We start from the raw sequence: 25098 nt of genomic DNA on the forward strand, positions 1-25098 counted from the left end.
AGCGCTATGAACCCTAACTCTAACTGTAACCCTTAACCCTTAACTTAAGCTACAATTCCCAAAGTTCCCTGGCAAGAAGGGAACCCTACCCCTACCTCTGATGCTAATCCTAACTCTAACCCTAACCCTGTCCCTAACTCGAGCTACAATTCCCGAAGTTCCCTGGCAAGAAGGGAACCCTAACCCTAAGACTGCCCCTTAACTAGAGCTGCATTTCCCAGAGTTCCCTGGCAAGAAGGGAACCCTAACCCAACCCTAACTCTAACCCTAATCCTAAACCACCCTAACAACCCTCCGCCCCCTTAACCACCTACAGTTCCCAGAATCCCTGGGGGGAAGCCATTCCTGTTTAAAGCGTCTTCATAGCACTTTCAATGGATGGTGCGCCTAATGTGGCCTAATGTTTCCTCCCTCATTTTCTTCTCTCTCCCCACTGCCCCATCACTTGCAATGCAACAGATGTCCACCTGCAGTCTCCCTTCAAGGCTCCTTCTCTCAGGTATGGCCACGGCCTTGTCCATTGCTCACTGCCAGGAGCATAGGGATGTCCTGCGGTTCTCTTCATGACTTTGAAGGCTGAATTGCGCCACTTCAGTCTTCTTTGTTCTGTGTTCTGTTCTGTTGTTCTCTCTCGGAGGGCCCACCCCCCATGCTGCTTCCATTGGAAAAGGGGTGTGGTTTAAGCAGCCTGGTTGCCCCGCCCTTTCCCATTGTGCCCTGTCCCTTTCCCTGCAAGGGTTGAGGTGAGTGCAAAATGCCCACTATAAATGCATGCAGAAAGACAAACGTATTTTACCACCCTACTTCCCATATTAATCACAACACTATACAACACAATACAATAAAAATACCTTTATTGGCATTTCAAGTTAAGACCTTCCAAAATGGCTTGAGATACAAAGTCTTTCTTCTTTCTGTTTCCTGTTTCCGAGAGATTTGAATTTGGAAATCCTTTCGATTCTTCATTATTGAGAGGCAATGGGGTGAGGGAGGCCAGGGCCACATCCACACCATTTAATGCGCTATGAAGCCGCTTTAAACACTCATGGCTTAAACAACCCCAAAGACTCTGGGAGCTATAGTTGGAAAAGGGTGCCAAGAGTTGTTAGGGGACCCCCTGTTCCCTGCCAAGAAGGGAAACCTACCTCTACCCCTGACGCTAACCCTAACTCTAACCCCAACACTAACCCTTAACCTGAGCTACAATTCCCAGAGTTCCCTGGCAAGAAGGAAACCCTAACCCTGCCCCCTAACTAGAGCTACAATTCCCAGAGTTCCCTGGCAAGAAGGGAACCCTAACCCTGCCCCCTAACTAGAGCTACAATTCCCAGAGTTCCCTGGCAAAAAGGGAACCCTAACCCTAACCCTGCCCCCTAACTAGAGCTACAATTCCCAGAGTTCCCTGGCAAAAAGGGAACCCTAACCCTAAACCTGCCCCCTAACTAGAGCTACAATTCCCAGAGTTCCCTGCCAAGGGAACCCCAACCCTACCCCTGCCCCTGACGCTAACCCTAACTAACCCTTAACTAGAGCTACAATTCCCAGAGTTCCCTGGAAAGAAGGGAACCCTACCCCTACCCCTACCCCTACCCCTACCCCTACCCCTACCCCTACCCCTACCCCTAATCCTAATCCTAATACTTAACCACTGTAACAAGTCTCCGTCCCCTTAACCACCTACAGTTCCCAGAATCCCTGAGGGGAAGCCATGCATGTTTAAAGTGACTTCATAGCAGTTCCAGTGGTGCACCTAATGTGGCCTAATGTTCCTTCCCTCATTTTCTTCTCTCTCCCCACTGCCCCATCACTTGCAATGCAGCAGATGTCTGCCTGCAGTCTCCCTTCAAAGCTCCTTCTCTCAAGTATGGCCAAGGCCTTGCCCATTCCTCACTGCCAGTATTTCACGTTCACTTCTCCGATGTAAATAGGGATGTCCTGCGGTTCTCTTGATGACTTTTAAGACTGGACTTGGGGAAAACCTCACCGGCTCCAGACATCCCTGTAAGGCAAAGGCAAACAGGTGAGTGGCATGGCCAACACCTGACAGCGTCCCCCCAGACACCTCCTCTGTTTGGCTGCCTGTTCACAAACAAGGCTTCCAAACCAGTTTGCACCCATCTCAGCCAGCGTAGCCTCGCAACATCCACTAGCCTGAATGCAAATTCTTCTGACAACCATCCACCAGCTGCAACCTCATCAGGTCCATTGCCAGACATCAACCAGCTTCAGAGCTGAGTGTCAGTCACCTTCAAGTAGCGATCCCACCAGCAAGTAATATTTGTACTTGCCTTCTCCTTGCTCCACAGCATCCCAGCACCGGGTGATTGCCTCCTTCCGCTTGCCAGCTTGCCACCACGGGGCAGGAGACCACCTGGGCCACAGCATCCCAGCACCAGGCAATTGCCTCCTTTCGCTTGCCAGCTTGCCGCCACGGGACAGGAGACCACCTGGGCTGAGTGCCACCGGGGAAATCTTTTCGATTCTTCATTAATAAGAGGCAATGGGGTGAGGGAGGCCAGGGCCACATCCACACCATTTAACGCGCTATGAAGCCGCTTTAAACACTCATGGCTTAAACACCCCCAAAGACTCTGGGAGCTATAGTTGGAAAAGGGTGCCGAGAGTTGTTAGGGGACCCCCTGTTCCCTGCCAAGAAGGGAACCCTACCCCTACCCCTGACGCTAACCCTTAACCCTTAACCTGAGCCACAATTCCCAGAGTTCCCTGGCAAGAAGGGAACAGTAGCCCTGCCCCCTAACTACAGCTACAATTCCCAGAGTTCCCTGGCAAAAAGGGAACCCTAACCCTAACCCTGCCCCCTAACTAGAGCTACAATTCCCAGAGTTCCCTGCCAAGGGAACCCCAACCCCAACCCTACCCCTGCCCCTGATGCTAACCCTAACTCTAACCCTTAACCCTTAACTAGAGCTACAATTCCCAGAGTTCCCTGGAAAGAAGGGAACCCTACCCCTACCCCTACCCCTACCCCTAATCCTACCCCTAATCCTAATCCTAATACTTAACCACCGTAACAAGTCTCCGTCCCCTTAACCATCTACAGTTCCCAGAATCCCTGAGGGGAAGCCATGCCTGTTTAAAGTGACTTCATAGCAGTTCCAGTGGTGCACCTAATGTGGCCTAATGCTGCCTCCCTCATTTTCTTCTCTCCCCCCACTGCCCCATCACTTGCAATGCAGCAGATGTCTGCCTGCAGTCTCCCTTCAAAGCTCCTTCTCTCAAGTATGGCCAAGGCCTTGCCCATTCCTCACTGCCAGTATTTCATGTTCACTTCTCCGATGTAAATAGGGATGTCCTGCGGTTCTCCTGATGACTTTTAAGACTGGACTTGGGGAAAACCTCACCGGCTCCAGATATCCCTGTAAGGCAAAGGCAAACAGGTGAGTGGGATGGCCAACACCTGAGAGCGTCCCCCCAGACACCTCCTCTGTTTGGCTGCCTGTTCACAAACAAGGCTTCTAAACCAGTTTGCACCCATCTCAGCCAGCGTAGCCTCACAACATCCACTAGCCTGAATGCAAATTCTTCTGACAACCATCCACCAGCTGCAACCGCATCAGGTCCATTGCCAGACATCAACCAGCTTCAGAGCTGAGTGTCAGTCACCTTCAAGTAGCGATCCCACCAGCAAGTAATCTTTGTACTTGCCTTCTCCTTGCTCCACAGCATCCCCGCACCGGGTGATTGCCTCCTTCCGCTTGCCAGCTTGCCACCACGGGACAGGAGACCACCTGGGCTGAGTGCCACCGAGCTGCCCATTTCTCTCTGGGGAGGGCAACTGCTGAGGCTTGCGCCTTGGCCCACATTTATACCCGCTCAGCAGCCAGATATTTTTGTCACATCACAATCAACCCATGGACAATGGCAGCAGCTGGAGAGGCATCTCCCTCAGCCCTCACAATGGTGAGCACAGCTCAGCAGCCAACACACACAAACACACACACACACAAGTTGTGCCAATATCTGTGAAGGCCACACTGGAAACCCAAGGGGACAGGAGGGGGACATTTTTCAGCCCAGTGGTTGCATTTCCCTCCACACAACACTAGTCAAATGCACAAATGAACAGAGCAATGAAAGCAAGCCTTATCTTGGCACAGGAAACTGTTCAAGAAAAGACCTGCAGAGAGAAAGTTAGCCTCTCAAGGGAAAAAAAACACTTTTTCACCAATCTCAATCATTTATTGTATGTGACTAAAAGCCATTACAAATCCAGTTACAAAAGTTTTCTTATGTTTTGTAAATCTTCATATTATTGCTGTCAAAATGTAACCAACAATGTGCAACCCTGTTATGGTGGAGAAGCATCATTTGAACTCTTTGGGCATCTTTTCTTCATGAGAATAGGGCAACTGTTGTTGGAACTCTCCAAAGTGTGCATTATGTCAGTGTAAAGCAGCCTAACTGGCTTCAGTGCCAGCCCATTGCTTTACTTTGAGCCATGTCTTACCAACAATCTCTTTCCAGTAATTGTGCTTGTCCCCATAAAGGCAAAGAATTCAAGAGAAGCAGAGAAGGGGGTGCTGGATACTGAGCCCCCCTTGCTGCTTCTGTTGGAAAAGGGGTGTGGTTTAAACAGACTGGTCACCCCGCCCCTTCCCATTGTCCCCTGCTCCTTTCCCTGCAAGGGTTCAGGTGAATGCAAAACGCCTTGGGGTGCAGTAAGCTTTGGGGAGGGGCTGGGGGGAGGATGCAATGCTAGGGATGCAATTCCTAGGGAAAGAAAGTGGTCACGTGTTCAGTTATGGAAAACTTAATAAATATTTCATACAAAAATAAATAAATAAAATAAATACTCAATGACCTGCCTTTCAGGTAAGTGGAAATGAAGCAGCTGGTTGCCATGGTGAAATTATGATGACACTGTCACTCTGTAGTCTCACTGCTGAAGTCATAAGTCAGATTCAAGGGGGGATTTGCCCCCAAGCCCCTGCCTACCAGTTAACAGTGACCTAAAGTTTTCCAGTAAAACATGAAATGGTGCACACACTACATCTTGTTTGTGCGCTTATCAGGCATGTCCAAAGTCCATCTTGGGGGCCTAATCCAGCCCACCGGTCAGTTTAATCCGGCCCCTGTGACAGTTTATTTCCTGGGGTAAAATCCTAAAAAAACAAACCCTCAACAAATTCAACCCTAAAAAAAGGTTAACAACTTGGGTTGGCTGTTTCAGTGGCCCTCACGGCCCTTCACTTCATCAAATCTGGCCCTCTTTGAAAAAAGATTGGACAGGGTTACAGTCAAAGATTTCAAGAGAAGCAGAGAAGCGGGTGCTGGATGTCCGGAGTTTCATTCTCTCCCGTGCTGCAGAGTGTGTGAGACTACTGGATCACATGCTCTGTGTGTTGACATTCCATTCTTTGGAAGAGAGGGAACAGAAGGAACTGCGCGCTACTTCCGTCTTCTTTGTTCTGTGTTCTGTCGTCTTCTTTGTTCTGTGTTCTGTTCTGTTGTTCTCTCTCGGAGGGCCCACCCCCCATGCTGCTTCCGTTGGAAAAGGGGTGTGGTTTAAGCAGCCCGGTTGCCCCGCCCTTTCCCATTGTGCCCTGTCCCTTTCCCTGCAAGGGTTGAGGTGAGTGCAAAATGCCCACTATAAATGCATGCAGAAAGACAAACGTATTTTACCACCCTACTTCCCATATTAATCACAACACTATACAACACAATACAATAAAAATACCTTTATTGGCATTTCAAGTTAAGACCTTCCAAAATGGCTTGAGATACAAAGTCTTTCTTCTTTCTGTTTCCTGTTTCCGAGAGATTTGAATTTGGAAATCCTTTCGATTCTTCATTATTGAGAGGCAATGGGGTGAGGGAGGCCAGGGCCACATCCACACCATTTAATGCGCTATGAAGCCGCTTTAAACACTCATGGCTTAAACACCCCCAAAGACTCTGGGAGCTATAGTTGGAAAAGGGTGCCAAGAGTTGTTAGGGGACCCCCTCTTCCCTGCCAAGAAGGGAACCCTACCTCTACCCCTGACGCTAACCCTAACTCTAACCCCAACACTAACCCTTAACCTGAGCTACAATTCCCAGAGTTCCCTGGCAAGAAGGAAACCCTAACCCTGCCCCCTAACTAGAGCTACAATTCCCAGAGTTCCCTGGCAAGAAGGAAACCCTAACCCTGCCCCCTAACTAGAGCTACAATTCCCAGAGTTCCCTGGCAAAAAGGGAACCCTAACCCTAACCCTGCCCCCTAACTAGAGCTACAATTCCCAGAGTTCCCTGCCAAGGGAACCCCAACCCTACCCCTGCCCCTGACGCTAACCCTAACTCTAACCCTTAACCCTTAACTAGAGTTCAATTCCCAGAGTTCCCTGGCAAGAAGAGAACCCTACCCCTACCCCTACCCCTAATCCTAATCCTAATACTTAACCACCGTAACAAGTCTCCGTCCCCTTAACCACCTACAGTTCCCAGAATCCCTGAGGGGAAGCCATGCCTGTTTAAAGTGACTTCATAGCAGTTCCAGTGGTGCACCTAATGTGGCCTAATGTTCCTTCCCTCATTTTCTTCTCTCTCCCCACTGCCCCATCACTTGCAATGCAGCAGATGTCTGCCTACAGTCTCCCTTCAAAGCTCCTTCTCTCAAGTATGGCCAAGGCCTTGCCCATTCCTCACTGCCAGTATTTCATGTTCACTTCTCCGATGTAAATAGGGATGTCCTGCGGTTCTCCTGATGACTTTTAAGACTGGACTTGGGGAAAACCTCACCGGCTCCAGACATCCCTGTAAGGCAAAGGCAAACAGGTGAGTGGCATGGCCAACACCTGACAGCGTCCCCCCAGACACCTCCTCTGTTTGGCTGCCTGTTCACAAACAAGGCTTCCAAACCAGTTTGCACCCATCTCAGCCAGCGTAGCCTCGCAACATCCACTAGCCTGAATGCAAATTCTTCTGACAACCATCCACCAGCTGCAACCTCATCAGGTCCATTAGTGTCAGTCACCTTCAAGTAGTGATCCCACCAGCAAGTAATCTTTGTACTTGCCTTCTCCTTGCTCCACAGCATCCCAGCGCCGGGTGATTGCCTCCTTCCGCTTGCCAGCTTGCCGCCACGGGACAGGAGACCACCTGGGCTGAGTGCCACCGGGGAAATCCTTTCGATTCTCCATTATTAAGAGGCAATGGGGTGAGGGAGGCCAGGGCCACATCCACACCATTTAATGCGCTATGAAGCCGCTTTAAACACTCATAGCTTAAACACCTCCAAAGACTCTGGGAGCTATAGTTGGAAAAGGGTGCTGAGAGTTGTTAGGGGACCCCCTGTTCCCTGCCAAGAAGGGAAACCTACCCCTACCCCTGACGCTAACCCTAACTCTAACCCTAATGCTAACCCTTGACCCTTAACCTGAGCTACAATTCCCAGAGTTCCCTGGCAAGAAGGGAACAGTAGCCCTGCCCCCTAACTACACCTACAATTCCCAGAGTTCCCTGGCAAAAAGGGAACCCTAACCCTAAACCTGCCCCCTAACTAGAGCTACAATTCCCAGAGTTCCCTGCCAAGGGAACCCTACCCCTGCCCCTGACGCTAACCCTAACTCTAACCCTTAACCCTTAACTAGAGCTACAATTCCCAGAGTTCCCTGGAAAGAAGGGAACCCTACCCCTACCCCTACCCCTACCCCTAATCCTAATACTTAACCACCGTAACAAGTCTCCGTCCCCTTAACCACCTACAGTTCCCAGAATCCCTGAGGGGAAGCCATGCCTGTTTAAAGTGACTTCATAGCAGTTCCAGTGGTGCACCTAATGTGGCCTAATGTTCCTTCCCTCATTTTCTTCTCTCTCCCCACTGCCCCATCACTTGCAATGCAGCAGATGTCTGCCTGCAGTCTCCCTTCAAAGCTCCTTCTCTCAAGTATGGCCAAGGCCTTGCCCATTCCTCACTGCCAGTATTTCATGTTCACTTCTCCGATGTAAATAGGGATGTCCTGCGGTTCTCCTGATGACTTTTAAGACTGGACTTGGGGAAAACCTCACCGGCTCCAGACATCCCTGTAGGGCAAAGGCAAACAGGTGAGTGGGATAGCCCCCATCCGACAGCGTCCCCCCAGATTCCTCTTCTGTTTGGCTGCCTGTTAACAAACAAGGCTTCCAAACCAGTTTGCACCCATCTCAGCCAGCGTAGCCTCGCAACATCTACTAGCCTGAATGCAAATTCTTCCGAAAACCATCCACTAGCTGCAACCTCATCAGGTCCATTGCCAGACATCAATCAACTTCAGAGCTGAGTGTCAGTCACCTTCAAGTAGCGATCCCACCAGCAAGTAATCTTTGTACTTGCCTTCTCCTTGCTCCACAGCATCCCCGCACCGGGTGATTGCCTCCTTCCGCTTGCCAGCTTGCCACCACGGGACAGGAGACCACCTGGGCTGAGTGCCACCGAGCTGCCCATTTCTCTCTGGGGAGGGCAACTGCTGAGGCTTGCGCCTTGGCCCACATTTATACCCGCTCAGCAGCCAGATATTTTTGTCACATCACAATCAACCCATGGACAATGGCAGCAGCTGGGGAGGCATCACCATCACTCCCTCAGCCCTCACAATGGTGAGCACAGCTCAGCAGCCAACACACACACACACAAGTTGTGCCAATATCTGTGAAGGCCACACTGGAAACCCAAGGGGACAGGAGGGGGACATTTTTCAGCCCAGTGGTTGCATTTCCCTCCACACAACACTAGTCAAATGCACAAATGAACAGAGCAATGAAAGCAAGCCTTATCTTGGCACAGGAAACTGTTCAAGAAAAGACCTGCAGAGAGAAAAAGTTATTTTTTTTTTAATAAATATTTATTAAAGTTTTTGAATACAATACATAAATAATAAACAACATTACTTATATCATGACATAGTTTCATCACTTCTTTGGACTCCCTCACATCTCCCGCTCCCACTTACATTGTTATAAAATTTTTTCAAGCAAATGATCATCTTGTTTAGAACCTTATATCCGCTCATTTAAATAAAATCTAGCAGTTCTCCAAAAAATTTATATTTTCCTTAATCTCACTTATCGTCAGAATCAAATCTAATTCAGTGGTGGACAATTATTTATGATCTAGCATCCTTCTTAACATTCAACCAAATTACAATATTTTTGTAGATAAATCTTAAATTTCTTCCAGTCTTCTTCAACCCTCTCTTCTCCCAGGTCTCGGATTCTGCCAGTCATCTCGGCCAATTGCATATAGTCCATCAGCTGCATCTGCCACTCTTCCAGTGTGGGTAGATCTTGAGTTTTCCAGTTCTTAGCGATGAGTATTCTTGCTGCCGTTGTTGCATACATAAAAAATGTTCGGTCCTTCTTTAACACCTTCTGGCCGACCATACCCAGAAGGAAGGCTTCTGGTTTCTTAGTGAAGGTATACTTAAATACCTTTTTCAACTCATTATAAATCATTTCCCAGAAGGCCTTCACTTTAGGGCAGGTCCACCAAAGGTGAAAGAATGTTCCTTCATTTTCTTTACATTTCCAACATTTATTATCACACAAATGGTATATTTTGGCAAGTTTAACTGGGATCATGTACCATCTGTATATCATTTTCATTACACTTTCCTTCAGAGCATTACATGCAGTGAAGTTCAGCCCAGTGGTCCACAACCTTTCCCAGTCCTCACACATAATGTTATGCCCAATGTCCTGTGCCCACTTTATCATAGCCGATTTAACCATTTCGTCTTGTGTATTCCATTTTAACAGCAAGTTATACATTCTTGATAATACCTTAGTCTTTGGTTCTAACAATTCTGTTTCCAACTTCGATTTCTCCACCTGGAACCCTAACTTTTTGTCATTTTTAAAAACTTCTTTAATCTGGGCGTAATGTAACCAGTCGACCTGCAGAGAAAAAGTTAGCCTCTCAGGGGGAAAAAAACACTTTTTCATCAATCTGTCAATCATTTATTGTATGTGACTAAAAGCCATTACAAATCCAGTTACAAAAGCACCAAACCCAATGACCCAAAGTATAGCTCCCAGATTCTTTGGGGGAAGAAGCCAGGTGGATGCCATGTGAACTCAGCGATGTGTCAAGTGATGGCCACATACTACCTCCAGGTTCAGAGCTGGTAGATGGTTGTCGGAAGAGTTTGCATTCAGGCTAGTGGATGCCGCGAGGCTAGGCTGGCTGAGATGGATGCAAACTGGTTTGGAAGCCTTGTTTGTGAACAGGCAGCCAAACAGAGGAGGAGTCTGGGGGACGCTGTCGGATGGGGGCCATCCCTCCCACCTGTTTGCCTTTGCCTTACAGGGATGTCTGGAGCCGGTGAGGTTTTCCCCAAATTCAGCCTTCAAAGTCATGAAGAAAACCGCAGGACTGTTGGGGTGAATATAAATCCACTTTCGGGTAAATATAAATTGCCGTCCAGTCACGCTTCCTCTGGGCAGCTCTCTGCTTGGAAGCTCTGACCTGGCAGGAGAGCAAAGTAGCAGCAGCGGTCCTGCGTCAGTGTGAGAATAGGGATAAATCAAGTCCAGAGGCTGATCGGTTCTTATCTCTAGAAGCGTTTATTTATAAGCCATAAATCAGTCTCTTTCCATCAGAAACCTCCGCCATTCCGGCATCTCTCCATGCTTCCAAAAGCACACAGATTCACAGCCTCTCCGTTGAGCTGTGTCTCTCAGTCAGAAGTGAAAGCCACTCTGCTTGCAGACTGTGACGCACTTCTCTGCGTCAAGCTCCTCCCAGATACAGGACACCACGGAGTTTTAACCCTGTCTGTTCCAAACTCCACACCCCCTCTTGTCCTGCATCTGGGGACAATAGCCAACAATGCTTTCCCCATACCCAAACCCTCACAACTCCTCGTGCTTCTGGAAGGTTAATGGTTTTGTGAAACCATCAGTGAGGTTCTTGGTTGAGGGACAGTATTTCAGAGCAACTAGCCCCTCACAAATGCTCTGACACACATTTTGAAAACGTATGTCCAAATGTTTGGTCCTTGCCTTGAATTGCCCCGTCTCAGCCAATTTGAGGCACGGTTGATTGTCTTCATGCACCACAACGGGCAGACAATTTTCTCCACAGATTTCCTCGACCAAACACACATAGAACTCCAGCTCTCTGCAAGCATCTGATAGCGCACTGAACTCAGCTTCAGTAGATGACAGCGCTATGAGACTTTGCTTCCGGGACCTCCACCCAACTACTGAGTCCCCAAACTTCACCACTAGACCTGACACTGATTTGCGGTCCTCAAGGTTACCCCAATCTGCGTCCACAAAGCAAGTCAGTTTGACTTCTCCTTGAGCTGGCAACCTAAGACAAAAGTCTTTGGTATCTTGCAGGTAACGCAGCACCCGCTTTATACCATTCCAGGCCTGCACACTAGGACTTGAAGCCTCTCTACTGAGCAAATTGACAGCAAACGCTATATCTGGTCTGCTCCACTGTGACAGATATAACAGACTACCCAGAGCTGACTGAAAGAGTTCAGTGTTTTTGAACACCACACGTTCTACTTGCTGACACTCCTTCACAAATCCAGCCTCCATGGGTGATCTGGCACCTGCACAATCAGACATCCTGAACTTCTCAAGCAACTGTTCAATCTTACCTTTCTGGCAAAGCAAGAAGCTTCCATCACTTGCTTTTGTGATCTGCACGCCTAAATAGGACTTGACATCTCCAAGCTGCTTTAGCTTGAACCGCTTTCCAAGCTCTCTAGCAAACTTCTCCACCTGTTTACCTGTCTGTGCCATGATCAAGATATCATCAACAAAGACCAGCACCACCTGCTGTTTTAAACCTGAATCTCTAATGTAAAGGCAACTGTCTGCAAGAGATCTCTTAAAACCTAGCTCTTCTAAGGCTTCATGTAGGCACATATTCCAATTCCTGGCAGATTGACGTAATCCATAGATGGATTTGTGCAACCGCCACACGACGCCTGGTTCACTGACTTCAAACCCTGGAGGAGGAAGCATGTACAACTCCTCCTTGAGATCTGAGTTCAGGTAGGCGACATCTACATCAAAATGGTTCACCTTCCAACCTCTTTGTGCTGCTATCGCCAAGAGCGTTCTCAGAGTCTCCGCTCTCGAGGTTGGCGAATATACCTCTGTGAAGTGGACACCCTTTCTCTGTGTGAATCCTCGGGCCACTAACCTCGCTTTATACTGTGGTTCTCCTGCTTCTGTGGGTTTCAAACGGTAAACCCATCTGCAGCTCACGGCTTTTTCGCCCATCGGCAACTTCGTGAGTGAGAACACACCTAGAGACTCCATTGAGTTCATCTCCTGCATCGACTCACGCCATTTGCTAGCTTCTTCCTGAGGCAACTTCTGAACATCCTCAAAGGATTCAGGCTCACATCTAGCCACACCAACCCAGACACTTGTGGCTTCATACCTTTCAGGTGGCTTTCCCTTGGTTGATCTTGCTGACCTCCTCAGCGTGAATTCTGGAACTGCGCCTGATTCACCTGGATCAACCCTACTATCCTCTGTGTCTGAAACATCCCCCTCTGACCTGCTGCGCCGTTTCGGGCGTACAGCTGGTTCTGCTGGTGAGGATGGTGCACTCCTTAGCTCAGACTTGACAGAGACCTGTGGAGGGGTCCTGGGACTCCCTTTTGGAGAGATACGGAGCCTCTCCCTTAGAGATCTTGGCTCTGGACTCTGTGGCTGTGGACTGTGCACCTCAGCAACAGGTTCAGCCTCGTCCTCCTCCTCTTCCTCATCTGAGTCTGACAGAACATCTGGGTTCCCGTGAAGACGTTTCCACCCACTCTGCTCGCAAAACTCAACACTGCCGCTAATAAGCAGCTTCGACTGGTTGCCAGTAGGGTATGCGAAATGCCACGCCTTCGAACCCGGCTCATAGCCCACAAAGATCATCTTCCTAGATCTTGGCTCACCCTTTCTGCGCATGGCCTTTGGAATGAGAACCCAAGCCTCAGACCCAAAAACATGAAGAAACCCCACCTTCGGCTTCCTGTGATGCAACAAGAAAAACGGTGTGTTGCCTACACTGGAATTGTACACCCTATTCTGCACAAAACATGCTGTCCTATAACTCTCAGCCCAAAAGCGCTGTGGCAAACCCGAGTCTGCCAACATAGCGTTCGCTGATTCCTGTAGCGTGCGATATTTTCTCTCTGCAACCCCGTTCCGTTGCGGAGAGTAGGGGGCAGACAATCGATGACTGATACCCTTCTGCCTGAAAAACTATTGCAGTGCAGAACCTGTGAACTCCCCCCCCCCCCGCAACCAGATTGAAAGGAAACCACCCTGGTAGACAACTGCAGCTCTATCGCTGTGATCCAATCCCTGATCAGTGCAGCTGCTTCTGATTTGCATTTAAGCGCAAAAACCCAAGCAAATTTCGAAAAATTGTCAATCAGAACCAGAATCCATTTAGACCCAGCTAAAGAAGGTGTTGGCATGGGACCTGACAAATCTGCATGCACAAGTTCAAAGGGTTTGCTGGTTCTCCTCTCTGACCTGGGGTATGGGCATGCTGTGATCTTCGATTGCTTACAGGCTTGACAATCTAGGTATTTGTCACAAGCCTTGAACCTACAACCAATGGTGTTTTCTGCAGCTTTTCGCACAAGCGACCACCCAGCGTGCCCAAGTTTTCGGTGCCACAAGTGAATACAATCATCGTGTGGTGGGACATTTGCACACTGCACCTGTGCGTCTTCAATGGACTCTCCACTAGCCCCATTTTCCACCAGCCCCATTTTTCCACCAGCCCCATTTTCAACAGGCATCTACACCAGAAAGAGCCTGTCTTTTCTCTCAACGTCTTTTCTGTCTTTTCTGTCTTTCCTCCCTTCTCACACTTGACAGGAAACACGTAACTCCCATAACCTGTTGGGGTGAATATAAATCCACTTTCGGGTAAATATAAATTGCTGTCCAGTCCTGCTTCCTCTGGGCAGCTCTCTGCTTGGAAGCTCTGACCTGGCAGGAGAGCAAAGTAGCAGCAGTGGTCCTGCGTCAGTGTGAGAATAGGGATACATCAAGTCCAGAGGCTGATCGGTTCTTATCTCTAGAAGCGTTTATTTACAAGCCATAAATCAGTCTCTTTCCATCAAAAACCTCCGCCATTCCGGCATCTCTCCGTGCTTCCAAAAGCACACAGATTCACAGCCTCTCCGTTGAGCTGTGTCTCTCAGTCAGAAGTGAAAGCAACTCTGCTTGCAGACTGTGACACACTTCTCTGCGTCAAGCTCCTCCCAGATACAGGACATCACGGAGTTTTAACCCTGTCTGTTCCAAACTCTCCCTATTTACACCGGAGAAATGAACATGAAATCCTGGCAGTGTGCAATGGACAAGGCTGTGACCATACTTGAGAGAAGGAGCCTTGAAGGGAGACTGCAGGTGGATATCTGCTGCATTGCAAGTGATGGGGCAGTGGGGAGAGAGAAGAAAATGAGGGAGGAAACATTAGGCCACATTAGGCGCACCGTCCATTGAAAGTGCTATGAAGACGCTTTAAACAGGAATGGCTTCCCCTCAAGGATTCTGGGAACTGTAGGTGGTTAAGGGGACGGAAGGTTGTTAGGGTGGTTTAGGGTTAGGGTTAGGGTTAGGGTTGGAGTTAAGGTTAGGGTTCCCTTCTTGCCAGGGAACTCTGGGAAATGCAGCTCTAGTTAAGGGGCAGGGGTAGGGGTAGGGTTCCCTTCTTGCCAGGGAACTTTGGGAATTGTAGCTCGAGTTAGGGGCAGGGTTAGGATTGGAGTTAGGATTAGCATCATGGGTAGGGGTAGGATTCCCTTCTTGCCAGGGAACTCTGGGAATTGTAGCTTAAGTTAAGGGTTAAGGGTTAGTTAGAGTTCCCTTCTTGCCTGGGAACTCTGGGAATTGCAGCTCTAGTTAAGGGTTAAAGGTTAACATTAGGGTTAGAGTTAGTGTTAGCATCAGGGGTAGGGTTAGGGTAGGGTTCCCTTCTTGGCAGGGAACAGGGGGTCTCCTAACAACTCTCGGTACCCTTTTCCAACTATAGCTCCCAGATTCTTTGGGGGAAGAAGCCATGAGTGTTTAAAGTGGCTTCATAGAGCTTTAAATGGTGTGGATGTGGCCCTGGCCTCCCTCACTCCCCAAACAGGAAGAAGAAAGACTTTGTTTCTCATGCCATTTTGAAATGTCTTAACTTGAAATGCTAATAAAGGTATTTGTATTGTATTGTGTTGTGTTGTGTTGTATTCTGATTAACATGGGAAATGGAATGGTAAAATGTTAATGAGGTGGACGCATTACTTCTGTAAACTGGTATGCCCTTTCTTGTGGGCATGGAAGGAGGAACTTGTGGCCAGTGAAGCAACTTTCTAAGATGTGTTTTTCCTGATGAAGATGTGCCTGATCTTGGGTTACCCCACTTGCAAGTGTGTATAATAAAAAAGTTTCCAAATTGACCCATTTTGTCCAGATCACTTTATTTAAAAGGATCCAGAGTGTCTCTCACAAAGGGCAAAATAAATAAATAATACCAATCCCTCAACTGCCAAAACAAGCGGTCTTGCAGCACTGTAAAAACTAACAGATTTTCGGAGAAACTTTTTAAAAATGGGAGGGTCAGGGGGCCTTGGTGGGTGCTAAGGGGGGTATCTTAGGGTGCCATGGAGTCCACATGCCACACGTGTCACGGGGAGAGGGGCCCTCTGTTATCATTTATTACTAAATCCCAAAACACGAGACAAAACACGACAAAGCGCCAGGGTCATGGGCCATACTGGCCATCAGGGACCCCAGTGTGCCCTGTGGATGTGGAAGCTCGTAAACTTTGAGTTGTCTGGGTGTCCATACCTTTAATTGAGTGCTTCTTTGCAGCAGAAGCACCTTTGGCTGGCATTTTCTTCTTGGGAGGCATGCCGCTGGACCCTAAGAAACAACAAGCAAACAATTAATTTCTTTCTTTTATGCCGAATGGACACAGCAGTGGACACTAAATATTGTGAACCACCAAACAGAGCCAATAAGTAACAAAAAAGTAAAACCAGCGAACAAGACTGATGAAGTAGAAATTAAATGACCCTGCTACCAATAATAAAGGTGTCAATTACCGTATTTTTCACTCCGTAAGACGCACCTAGTTTTTAGAGGAGGAAAACAAGAAAAAAAAAATTCTGAATGAAACAGTGGGTGTATGATTTTTGTGGTTCATGCTGTGGCCACAAATGTGATTTGATGGTGAGTTTGGAGAATCCATGTGGATCTGTGTTTTGTAACAACGTTTTTGCACCATTGCGACCCCACGAAACAGTGGATGCATGAATTTTTTGGGTGCAGGCTGTAGCCATGGACATGCTATGTGATCTGATGGTGAATTTGGGGTGCAAAAATTTAGCCCCCACAAAATTTACCCCCGCACCCTAAAACCTTGTATTGAAGGCACAACGTAAGCAAAGCCGAAAAAGGGAACCACAGAATCACCGGGAGAAGTGAAGGCCCCGACCAAGTCACAAACACTGCACCAGGGACCTGCGAATTAATGGGAGAGGCGTCAGGCCTGACAGAAGCCGTATTCGGAAGGAACGAGCAACTCAAGGCAGCTCAAGACGATGCAAAATGGAAAGGCCACGGCAAACCGTAAAAGGCTCCACGGAAACAATCCAGACAGAGCTCTGTGTTCGGCAGCACAAAGCAGGTGCTTGGCACATGTCGTGCTGCCACTTTTATACTTTCCCCCACAATCACCTATTCAGATTGATTGGGCAATAGCCCTGGGTAATCATGGTGCCACCCTGGCATGAAGGTAATGGCTCCATCCATGCCAGGTTGGGGGGACTGGGTTGAGGGCCTGCCCGCAACGAGGACCATCTATTAAGATGATCATTCAGAATGCTTGCAATGGGGGGGGGAGGGACCTCAGCTGCACACCCACCTCCCTTCATTTGGGGAGGGTCTCTCTCCCTCCCCCATCTGCCCAGCAGCTTCCCTCCCTACTATCTCCCCCTCCATTAGACCTTAGACTTAAGACTTTTTCTGCCACCAGGTGTGGCTTCTGAGAGAGAGAAGCCGAGCAAACAAGACAGGCATCATCCTGCCTCTTTCCCTCTCTCATAGCTCTTCCTATGCTTGTTTCACTTAGCTGTTTCCTAAGGAGGGATCCACTGCTAGTGATTTCAATGACTGGCTAAGCAGGAGCGAAATAAGCCTCCTAGTCATTCGAAGTGTACTGATATTATTGTGGAATCAGAAGTGTGGGCTCATGGCTGGCCCTTCAGTGATGTGGTGCCGTTTATATATAACATTTATATTGACTAGGGGTGGGTGAATAAGTTAATTTCTGTTGCTCCAAATTTTTCATTTTCCCAAACTTAAGTTCAATTATCCCTATTTCTACATTAGTATGCGAATTGTTTAATATCTAATATTATTCGAATGCAATTCTGTATAACACATTTTTTGCAACGCAAATCCCCATAATATAATGTAATCCCTCCCACATGAATATATGCACTTTTTGCATGCTTTACCCAAGTATATGCATTTTGGTACCTGGCTGAAGGACTGTATTGCAAAATTCAAAGATGTTCAAACTTTGAAGGATGGCTGTTGCTTTAAATATTATTTCAGAATGTGTGAATTACACAGATTCCTTTTTAAATGGAAACTGAATAGAATTCATCTCCCATTGCCAATAATCAGTGTGGAATTCATTGCAGATTCTTTGGTGGTTCAGCTTGGCAAGATCAGAACGCAGCCCTGCATCTCTGGGGGGCTGGTGGTTTCATTGGGTCCAGCATAAAGTGTGAGCTGCTACACATGCTATGAAGCACCCAAAATACACGTCTATGCCACTGAAGCTGTTATAGTTGACAAATGGTATGAAATAGACCAATTTAAAAATGAATGGATTACGTGAATGGATAGTGCATGGAATTACTAAGCAAAAAAGGAGGCTGAAGAGGAGCCAAAGTCCTCTTTTTATGAGTGATGCAAAACGAACAAGACTAAATGAAAAATCACCCACAAGGAGTTAAAAGCTCTCAAAATATTAGTTGCCTAGAAGAGATGTTAAAATAAATTATTCCTCTTTTATGCGAAAAAATCTGAGGATTTCTGATTTGAACCCAGACCTTTTCATTATTCTCCAACTGTGCAGAGCAGCAATAGCTTGAATAAATTTTGACTGAGCAATATTATTATTTAAAGTCTTTTTGCTTAATGTAATCATTTACACAACTGTCACGACTTTAGCCCCTATATCCAAAGAACATTTCACCCCCTGCACTCATTTTCCTTTGCATAGCAAGAGTTGTGCTTCACATTAATATTTTAAAATATAATGAAATTTCTTGGGTTGGAGGTTTCTTTTTTAATACATATAAAGAGAAGCGGTTAATTGTTGTGAAGAGCTTATGAAACTAGGGCGTATTGAATCTAGCTCAGATATAAGCTTTAAATGTCTTAATGGGATTGTTTTTAGTGTGTGTTTTAATTACGGATGTTTATATTTTAAGATTTGTGTGACTGGTTTTATATTCTAAATCACTTAGAAGCCTATACTGGCATTAACGGTTATATAAATTAGCACAACAGCAAACATAGCCAACAGGGAGCCCAGCAAATATTTTGGATGCTAACTCTTATCACCCCAGACCATTGGTCATGCTGGCTGGGACAGATGGGAGTTGGAATCCAACAATATTTGGTGGGCACCTTGTTGGCTATCCTTGCCATACATGCTACCCGGAGATCTTTGGAGGATGAGTAGAATTCAAACATGATATCCACCGTGGTAGATCAATTGCACAACCCATTTCTACTCCTGCATCAAGGCCCACCCCCCCTCCATTTTGTCAATATTTTTCTACTTCAGTAATCCGCTGTGTTGGGTATGAAATATCATTTTGCAGTATAATATAATATTTTCTTAAAACGTGAGACAATCTTTTCTTAAAGATGCAAAGTTATTCTTGTGCTTACTACAACTTTTGGGTTCTTCTTGACTCTCACGCCCCCCCCCCCCCATATTTGACTTCAACTAGATTAGATTGAGTTGTATTTTATGACTCTTTTGCCTGTTGCAACCTAAGTAAATTGATGCTATGATTTATATTTTATGTATATTTGACAGCAAAAGCAAACCAATAAGTTGTATCCAATTGGCCTAAGCAGCAGCTCATTTCAGATAGTTGAAATCTTGTGGTTTTAGAATAGTAAATGAAGAGGGGGGGGAGTGGGTGATCTGAGCACAGTCATTTATTTAAAACAGATATTCTAAAGTTTTCTACCCATTCGAAAAGTCCACACATTAAAACAGGTGTTGTTTGAGGGGAAAACGGTGTTTGCTTCTTTTGCATAATGCATTAGATGACTCCCAGAGAAGTTCTTCAAGTAATCTGAAGCCACAGTCTTGGAGACAAAATGGACTTTTTGGAGATTTGGCATAGGAGAGCTCTTGGCTGAAGACAGAAAATGAATCACATTAGGACAGAACCATAGCAATGAGAGAATATCATTTTTTCCAGAACTGGCTTAATTACTCCAGAAAGGTAAACAAGAACTCTGATGGATAAAGCCTAATGGGCATGTGTGCAAAGACTTGTATGTGTTGGGATATCAAGCCTTTTATCAGAGGAACTGGCAACAATCGAAGGCACCCGGCTTGATTCCCTGATGACCTCCCTGGCTGCATTCCCCAGCAGACGCAGGCAAGGTCTCGACCGGCGATTCTTCTCAAACGTGAGAAGAACACACCCCTCTTTCCTGCCCCCCCGGGCAGGGGAAAGAGATAGACAGAAATGTATTTACATGCCTTTATTTCTGTCTTTGCAGCATTACAAAAACATGACTGCTCTCTTCAAACTCCAGCAGCCAAGAGACAAAACACTTCCTGGATAGGAATAAACGGAAGAGCTCATATTACACTCTGAGCTAATTCCGGTGCTTCGCACTGTGAATTGACTGCCCTCCTGATTCCCACGGCAGTTCCAACATTCCCATCATGTTTACCTTTCAAGCTAGCAGTTTGCAGCTGCATTGCATCCATATCGTAAAAGTATGCAGGGGAGGGGCTATGCTCAGTGGAAGATCATCTGTCTTGCATGAGGAAGGTTCCAGGTTCAATTAATGACATCTCTAGGTAGTGTTGGAAGTGTTTCCTGTCTGAACTCCTGGAGAGCAGCTGCCAGCCAGTGTAGACAATACTGAGCAAGATGTATCAGTTGTCTAGCTCAGGGAAAGGCAGCTTCCTATGTGCAGAAATTTTGGTTTTTTACAGGTGCTTCCAATCTGTACCAGTTGTGCTTGTGTTCACTCTGGGTGGCTTCCAACATAATATTAAAAATATAATAAATGAATAGGTTGCAGTGAGTACTGTACTTTCAACAGCAGAGAGGAACAGGTTGGGCTGGAAACACCAACATCCCACTGGTTGTCCAGTCTCATTCTCAGTGCTTCTCCTTCAATCGGTGGTGTGAGAATCTTAGTGCTCACCAGTAAGAGAGCCTGACCAATGGAAGGACACAAGGTGAGAGATATGCTGAGCTGCTTCGTGTGTTTGTTACAGATCTACTACGCCTGCAAACATAAAAGGTAAAGGACTCCTGGACTCTAGGCAGCACAGCCAGTGGGATGAAGCACCACTGCTGTTGGAGTTTGGATCAGATGTTTGTGTAGTGAGGTTAGGCTACAAATTATTCATGTTTGGAGAAGGGAAGTTTCATATAACCAGCATTCAGATTGCAGCACCTGGATGTATAGAATGACACTAGATCAGTGGGTCTCAAACTACTTTTATTCTTTCAGAATAAAAATTTGCTTGCCAAATCTTTTATTGATAAGAAATACATTGAATTTGAAAACAAAAAGAAGCAATTCCCAGCAGTGCTTGATTAATAACATGGGACACAACCACCTTATAATACAATCGTGGAACATCCAGGAAGTATAAAACAATGCAACTACATAAGAACATGAGTAATTCCCAAAATAAAATATTAATTGTCCTTGACTCTTCCTGTCACCCCATCCTATTCTGCCATGCCCGTGTGGTGCACCACACCCTTTGAGAACCACTGCTCTAGGTAATTAGTCCCACTGCCAAACTACTCTTAATATCCGGAAGGTTATTCTAACATTTAAATATAATCTGCCTTCTTGTAATTTAACTGCATTAGATATTATTTTGTCCTCATGCGGAACAGACAAGAAGCATTTGCCCTTTTCTATGCAACAGCTCTTTAGGTTTCAGGGACTGGACAGAGGAGGAATGGTAGAGACTGCTTTCCCCTCCTGAACCTTCCAGAGACGAGGAAGACCGTATAGATTTACAGCAGTGGTTTGAGGAAGGTCACAGCTCAGAGGTAGATGAAGATCAGAGTTGGGACATAATGGGGGAAGAAGGGGGGAAGCAGAGTCAGAGCAGCTGGCTGACACATTATTACTAGAAAGCATTCCAGAACCACCATCTCCCATCACCTGGCGAGCCTTAAAAGTAGGAGAGCAGAGGGCTTGTAGGCAAATGGCCCTAAGTGGCCACCGTAAGGTGAGTGGTGCTGTTGACGATTGAAGAGAGAAGGGGGGTGGAGTTTACTCAGAGCAAAGCCATTACTCCAAGATGCAGCATTTTGTAGCCTCTCTCTGTGAATATTGAATAAAATAACTTGGTAAGAGCTTTCCTTGTCTATCTGTTCCTGGCAGCCTACCATGGGAGGGGGGTCCAGTTCCCTGACCCCTGACATTGGGCATCTGAAGAATCCTGTCATGTTTCCTTCTCTTCTGGTCTCCAGCCTAAACATACCTAGACCTTTAAACCTTTCCTTGTCACTGCCTTGACTCTTTGTCACTTAGTAGTTAAGAATCCATTTGATTCCACCCAAAATTAGCTGTATGTTTCAAGCAGCTGGAGGAGGAGGATAGAATAGAGGGTGTGAGTAGAAGGGAGTCCTTTCCCCATCCGGTGGACCTCATGGGAAACTCAGCTAACCTGCTGAGGTTTGGAGTGTGGAGATTGAAGCTGAATGGGACACAGCTTTGGGCAGCCTGAGGGAGTAGCATCCACGTCAGAACCTGTCCATCAAATGCAACTCTAAGAGAGAGGCCAGAGTGATGTCCACTGTTTCCAGGAACTGTTCTCATTGTTATACTTTTGTGAGTGAGCTGAGAGTTTGTTTGGACCCTGGGTGAGAATCTGGAGGCTGAGGGAGGGTGTGTTCCAAAGGAAATGAATATAACTTTTTATTCAACTTTTTATATGTAACTGTGTATTTTTGTAATATTTTGTTGCAGTTTTCTGTTGTTGCTGCATCAGATATATTTTTAATGCATCAGTGGTATAGCAATTAAATAATCAATACTTAATCAATCAACTACATAATTTCAGTCACTGTTCGACAAGATGATTATTCCCTCCCTTCTTTTTCAAAGAGTACCTGTGACTTCTTAAGCGAGATTGCTGCTTTAAATATAGCTGTTGACCTTTCGTTCAATTGTTTGCATGTTAGCAACATGAATCAGCAAAAGCAGGGATTCAGCCTTAGCACTAAATCATATAAATATGTATTGGACAGCACCAATTCAATTAAATGGAATTCAACAGGACTGGGTACCCTTCATTGTTTCAGAAAAGAATATAGTGACTGGACTACTTCTTGGAGTTGCTTTCACAACAAGATGCTGCTTGAGTGGCAGCCTACTGAAACTCTTCTGAATGTTGTGTTCTTCATTGGCTTTTGAAAAAGGGCAGGTAAGTAAAGTGACTAACAGTTCGTGGATGGGTGAGTCTTAAAAAAAAAACACATGTAAGAATGTTTCGCAGTATGCTTATCTCTCAGTGAATTCAACTGTCCCTCTCATAGAATAGGTGTCTGCAAACCAAACACATTTGGCAGCATTTACTGTCTGGAATGTGGACGTGGGTGGCGCTGTGGGTTAAACCACAGAGCGTAGGACTTGCCGATCAGAAGGTTGGTGGTTCAAATCCCCACAACGGGGTGAGCTCCCGCTGCTTGGTCCCTGCTCCTGCCCACCTAGCAGTTTGAAAGCACGTCAAAGTGCAAGTAGATAAATAGGTACTGCTCTGGTGGGAAGGTAAACGGCGTTTCTGTGCGCTGCTCTGGTTCGCCAGAAGTGGCTCAGTCATGCTGGCCACATGACCTGGAAGCTGTACACCGGCTCCCTTGGCCAATAAAGTGAGATGAGTGCTGCAACCCCAGAGTCGGCCATGACTGGACCTAATGGTCAGGGGTCCCTTTACCTTTACCTTACTGTCTGGAAAGCTATTGACCTCTGTTTATATAGGGAAAGTGGTGCATGAGCATCTAATATGCATACAAATGTATCATTAACAACACCAGGAGAAGAAGAAAAAACATTGGGAGGGGTCTTGTGAAAAAAAGTATTGCTGGCTCCCAAGTTTTGCAGAATAAATAAATAAAACAAACACACACTGTGCTGCTATAAAAAGATGGGAGTGATAGAACACTCTCATATCAAACCCTTTCTTGAAACTCTTCTGGAAAACCTCCTGGGAGAACATTATCTTCAGCTACCGGGGACCAAAATGTTTTTGCATATTCAAGAGCATTGCAGTAATTTCATTCCTTTTGAGCAGTAAAAAGTAACAAGTGCTTTAACAAGTTTTAATTTCAAGGTGTTATTGGAATAAGAAAATTGGTGTCTGGTGTGTTGGGAGCAGTCTACCTTACTTAATGCCCATCTGGAATGTTTCCTTGTTCAACATCTCATTCTTTTCCAGGGGGAGAAGAGCGAGAACGGTCTGGTTGTGAGGAAAAAGAAATCAAGCTTAGTAAAATAGGAACACACACACACACACACCAGTTTTCTATGCAGAAGTGTGGGTGTGCACATGTGTAGGAACATTGCTATTTCATGTGTTATTTGTGAGATTAAAGCCTCAGATAATAATCATAAGAGTTTTGCAGGATCGGACCAAAGTCCTTTCTAGTCCAGCATTCTGTTTCCACACCACTCAACCAGATGTCTATGGAAAGCCCCCAAAACAGGATTTGATGGTGACAGCACCCAGCCCTATCTGTGATCCGCAGAACCTGGTTTCCTGAGGCATGCAGCACACAGTCTCCGATACTGGAAACAATATATTGCTATAAATACTGTAGGAATTATGTTACTGGCAATAGTCTTTAATTATTTGTTCAACCCTACATTAAAGGCATCCACATTCACAACCATCACTGCAACTTGTTATAGCCAATTCTTTGGTTAAAACTAATAGGCAGCATCAAGTACTTTCTTCCTGTGTTCCTTGAATCTCCCAGCATTCAACTTCACTGAGTGGCTCTGGGTTTGAGGTGAAAGGAGGTTGCCCCCCCCCCCACGTGCCACAGTTGAAACTGCTTGTGGCCACGCCCCCAGCTGTGCTGATTGGAGAGCTGGGTGCGTGACACGGTTGGAAGTCCCCGTGACGTGGATAGCATTCCTCCAACATCCAGCTGGGTCACTAGCGGGTTCCGGATGCCAGTCTGCAACACTGCCCCCCTGGGAAGGGGAACAGACTACTCACCCATTTGCTTATCTAAGAATCTAGGTCTTTTTTAGGGCCATGGGAATAGATGTCAACAGCTGTAATTCAAAATACATTTGCATTGAAGCAGGAATGGGGAACATTTGGCTCACCAGATGTTGCTGACCCACCACTCACATCAGCCCTAGAAAGCATGGCCGATGTCCAGGGATGATGAGAGTTGTGGTTCAGTAATAACTGGCGAGCCAAAGGTTTCCTGCAGCCACTTTAACAACAGGATACCCTGTGGTCCTGCTGCCATGAAAGCAACTTTAAAACAATCAAGCAAGTTGCATCAGAAGCCCCAACCCCACCGCCATGCAAGGCTAAGTAATGTCCACAGTGCCTGGCAATGGCTTGCCAGGATTTCAGACAGGGCATACTCCCAGCCCTATCTGGAGATGCCTGGGATTGTACTGGGACCTTCTGTGTGAAAAGCAGTTGCTTTACCACTGAGCTATGGCTCTTTCCGCAGTGGTCTCCCTCTCCCTCCCACGTGATAATTGAATGTTGTATATATGTATGTGCGTATGTATGTGTAGCAGAATCAATGCATCTCAGTGTCATTTTAGCCAAATGACACGAAGGGGAAAACTGTAGAATGCTGTCCTAATACCAACTTT

General features: G+C 46.5%; 4 long non-coding RNA genes across 5 annotated transcripts in view; 2 read left to right on the forward strand and 2 right to left on the reverse strand.

Moving 5' to 3' along the window:
* Nucleotides 1-837: 837 nt before the first annotated feature.
* On the reverse strand, nt 838-2459 carry LOC309334051. Its single transcript, XR_014152803.1, has 3 exons — nt 2289-2459; nt 1603-1999; nt 838-1402 (listed from the first exon to the last, which is right to left on the reverse strand). It is a non-coding gene; the product is annotated as an uncharacterized lncRNA (long non-coding RNA).
* Nucleotides 2460-7409: 4950 nt separating this feature from the next.
* Nucleotides 7410-25098, reverse strand: part of LOC309334101 — a 552008-nt gene continuing 534319 nt past the window's right edge. Inside the window, exon 3 of the long non-coding RNA XR_014152875.1 lies at nt 7410-7565. This is a non-coding gene — a long non-coding RNA (uncharacterized lncRNA). The remainder of the gene's footprint in view (nt 7566-25098) is intronic.
* LOC309334081 lies at nt 16066-18128 on the forward strand. Its single transcript, XR_014152852.1, has 2 exons — nt 16066-16630; nt 17652-18128. It is a non-coding gene; the product is annotated as an uncharacterized lncRNA (long non-coding RNA).
* On the forward strand, nt 19997-24147 carry LOC309334276. 2 transcript variants are annotated; one of them, XR_014152975.1, is made up of 3 exons: nt 19997-21296; nt 22557-22678; nt 23690-24147. It is a non-coding gene; the product is annotated as an uncharacterized lncRNA (long non-coding RNA). The 2 variants fall into 2 exon arrangements; XR_014152974.1 differs by having other exon boundaries at nt 22557-24147.

This window comes from Podarcis erhardii (assembly GCF_964252035.2).
Source record: "Podarcis erhardii genome assembly, chromosome: Z".
Lineage (NCBI taxonomy): Eukaryota > Metazoa > Chordata > Lepidosauria > Squamata > Lacertidae > Podarcis > Podarcis erhardii.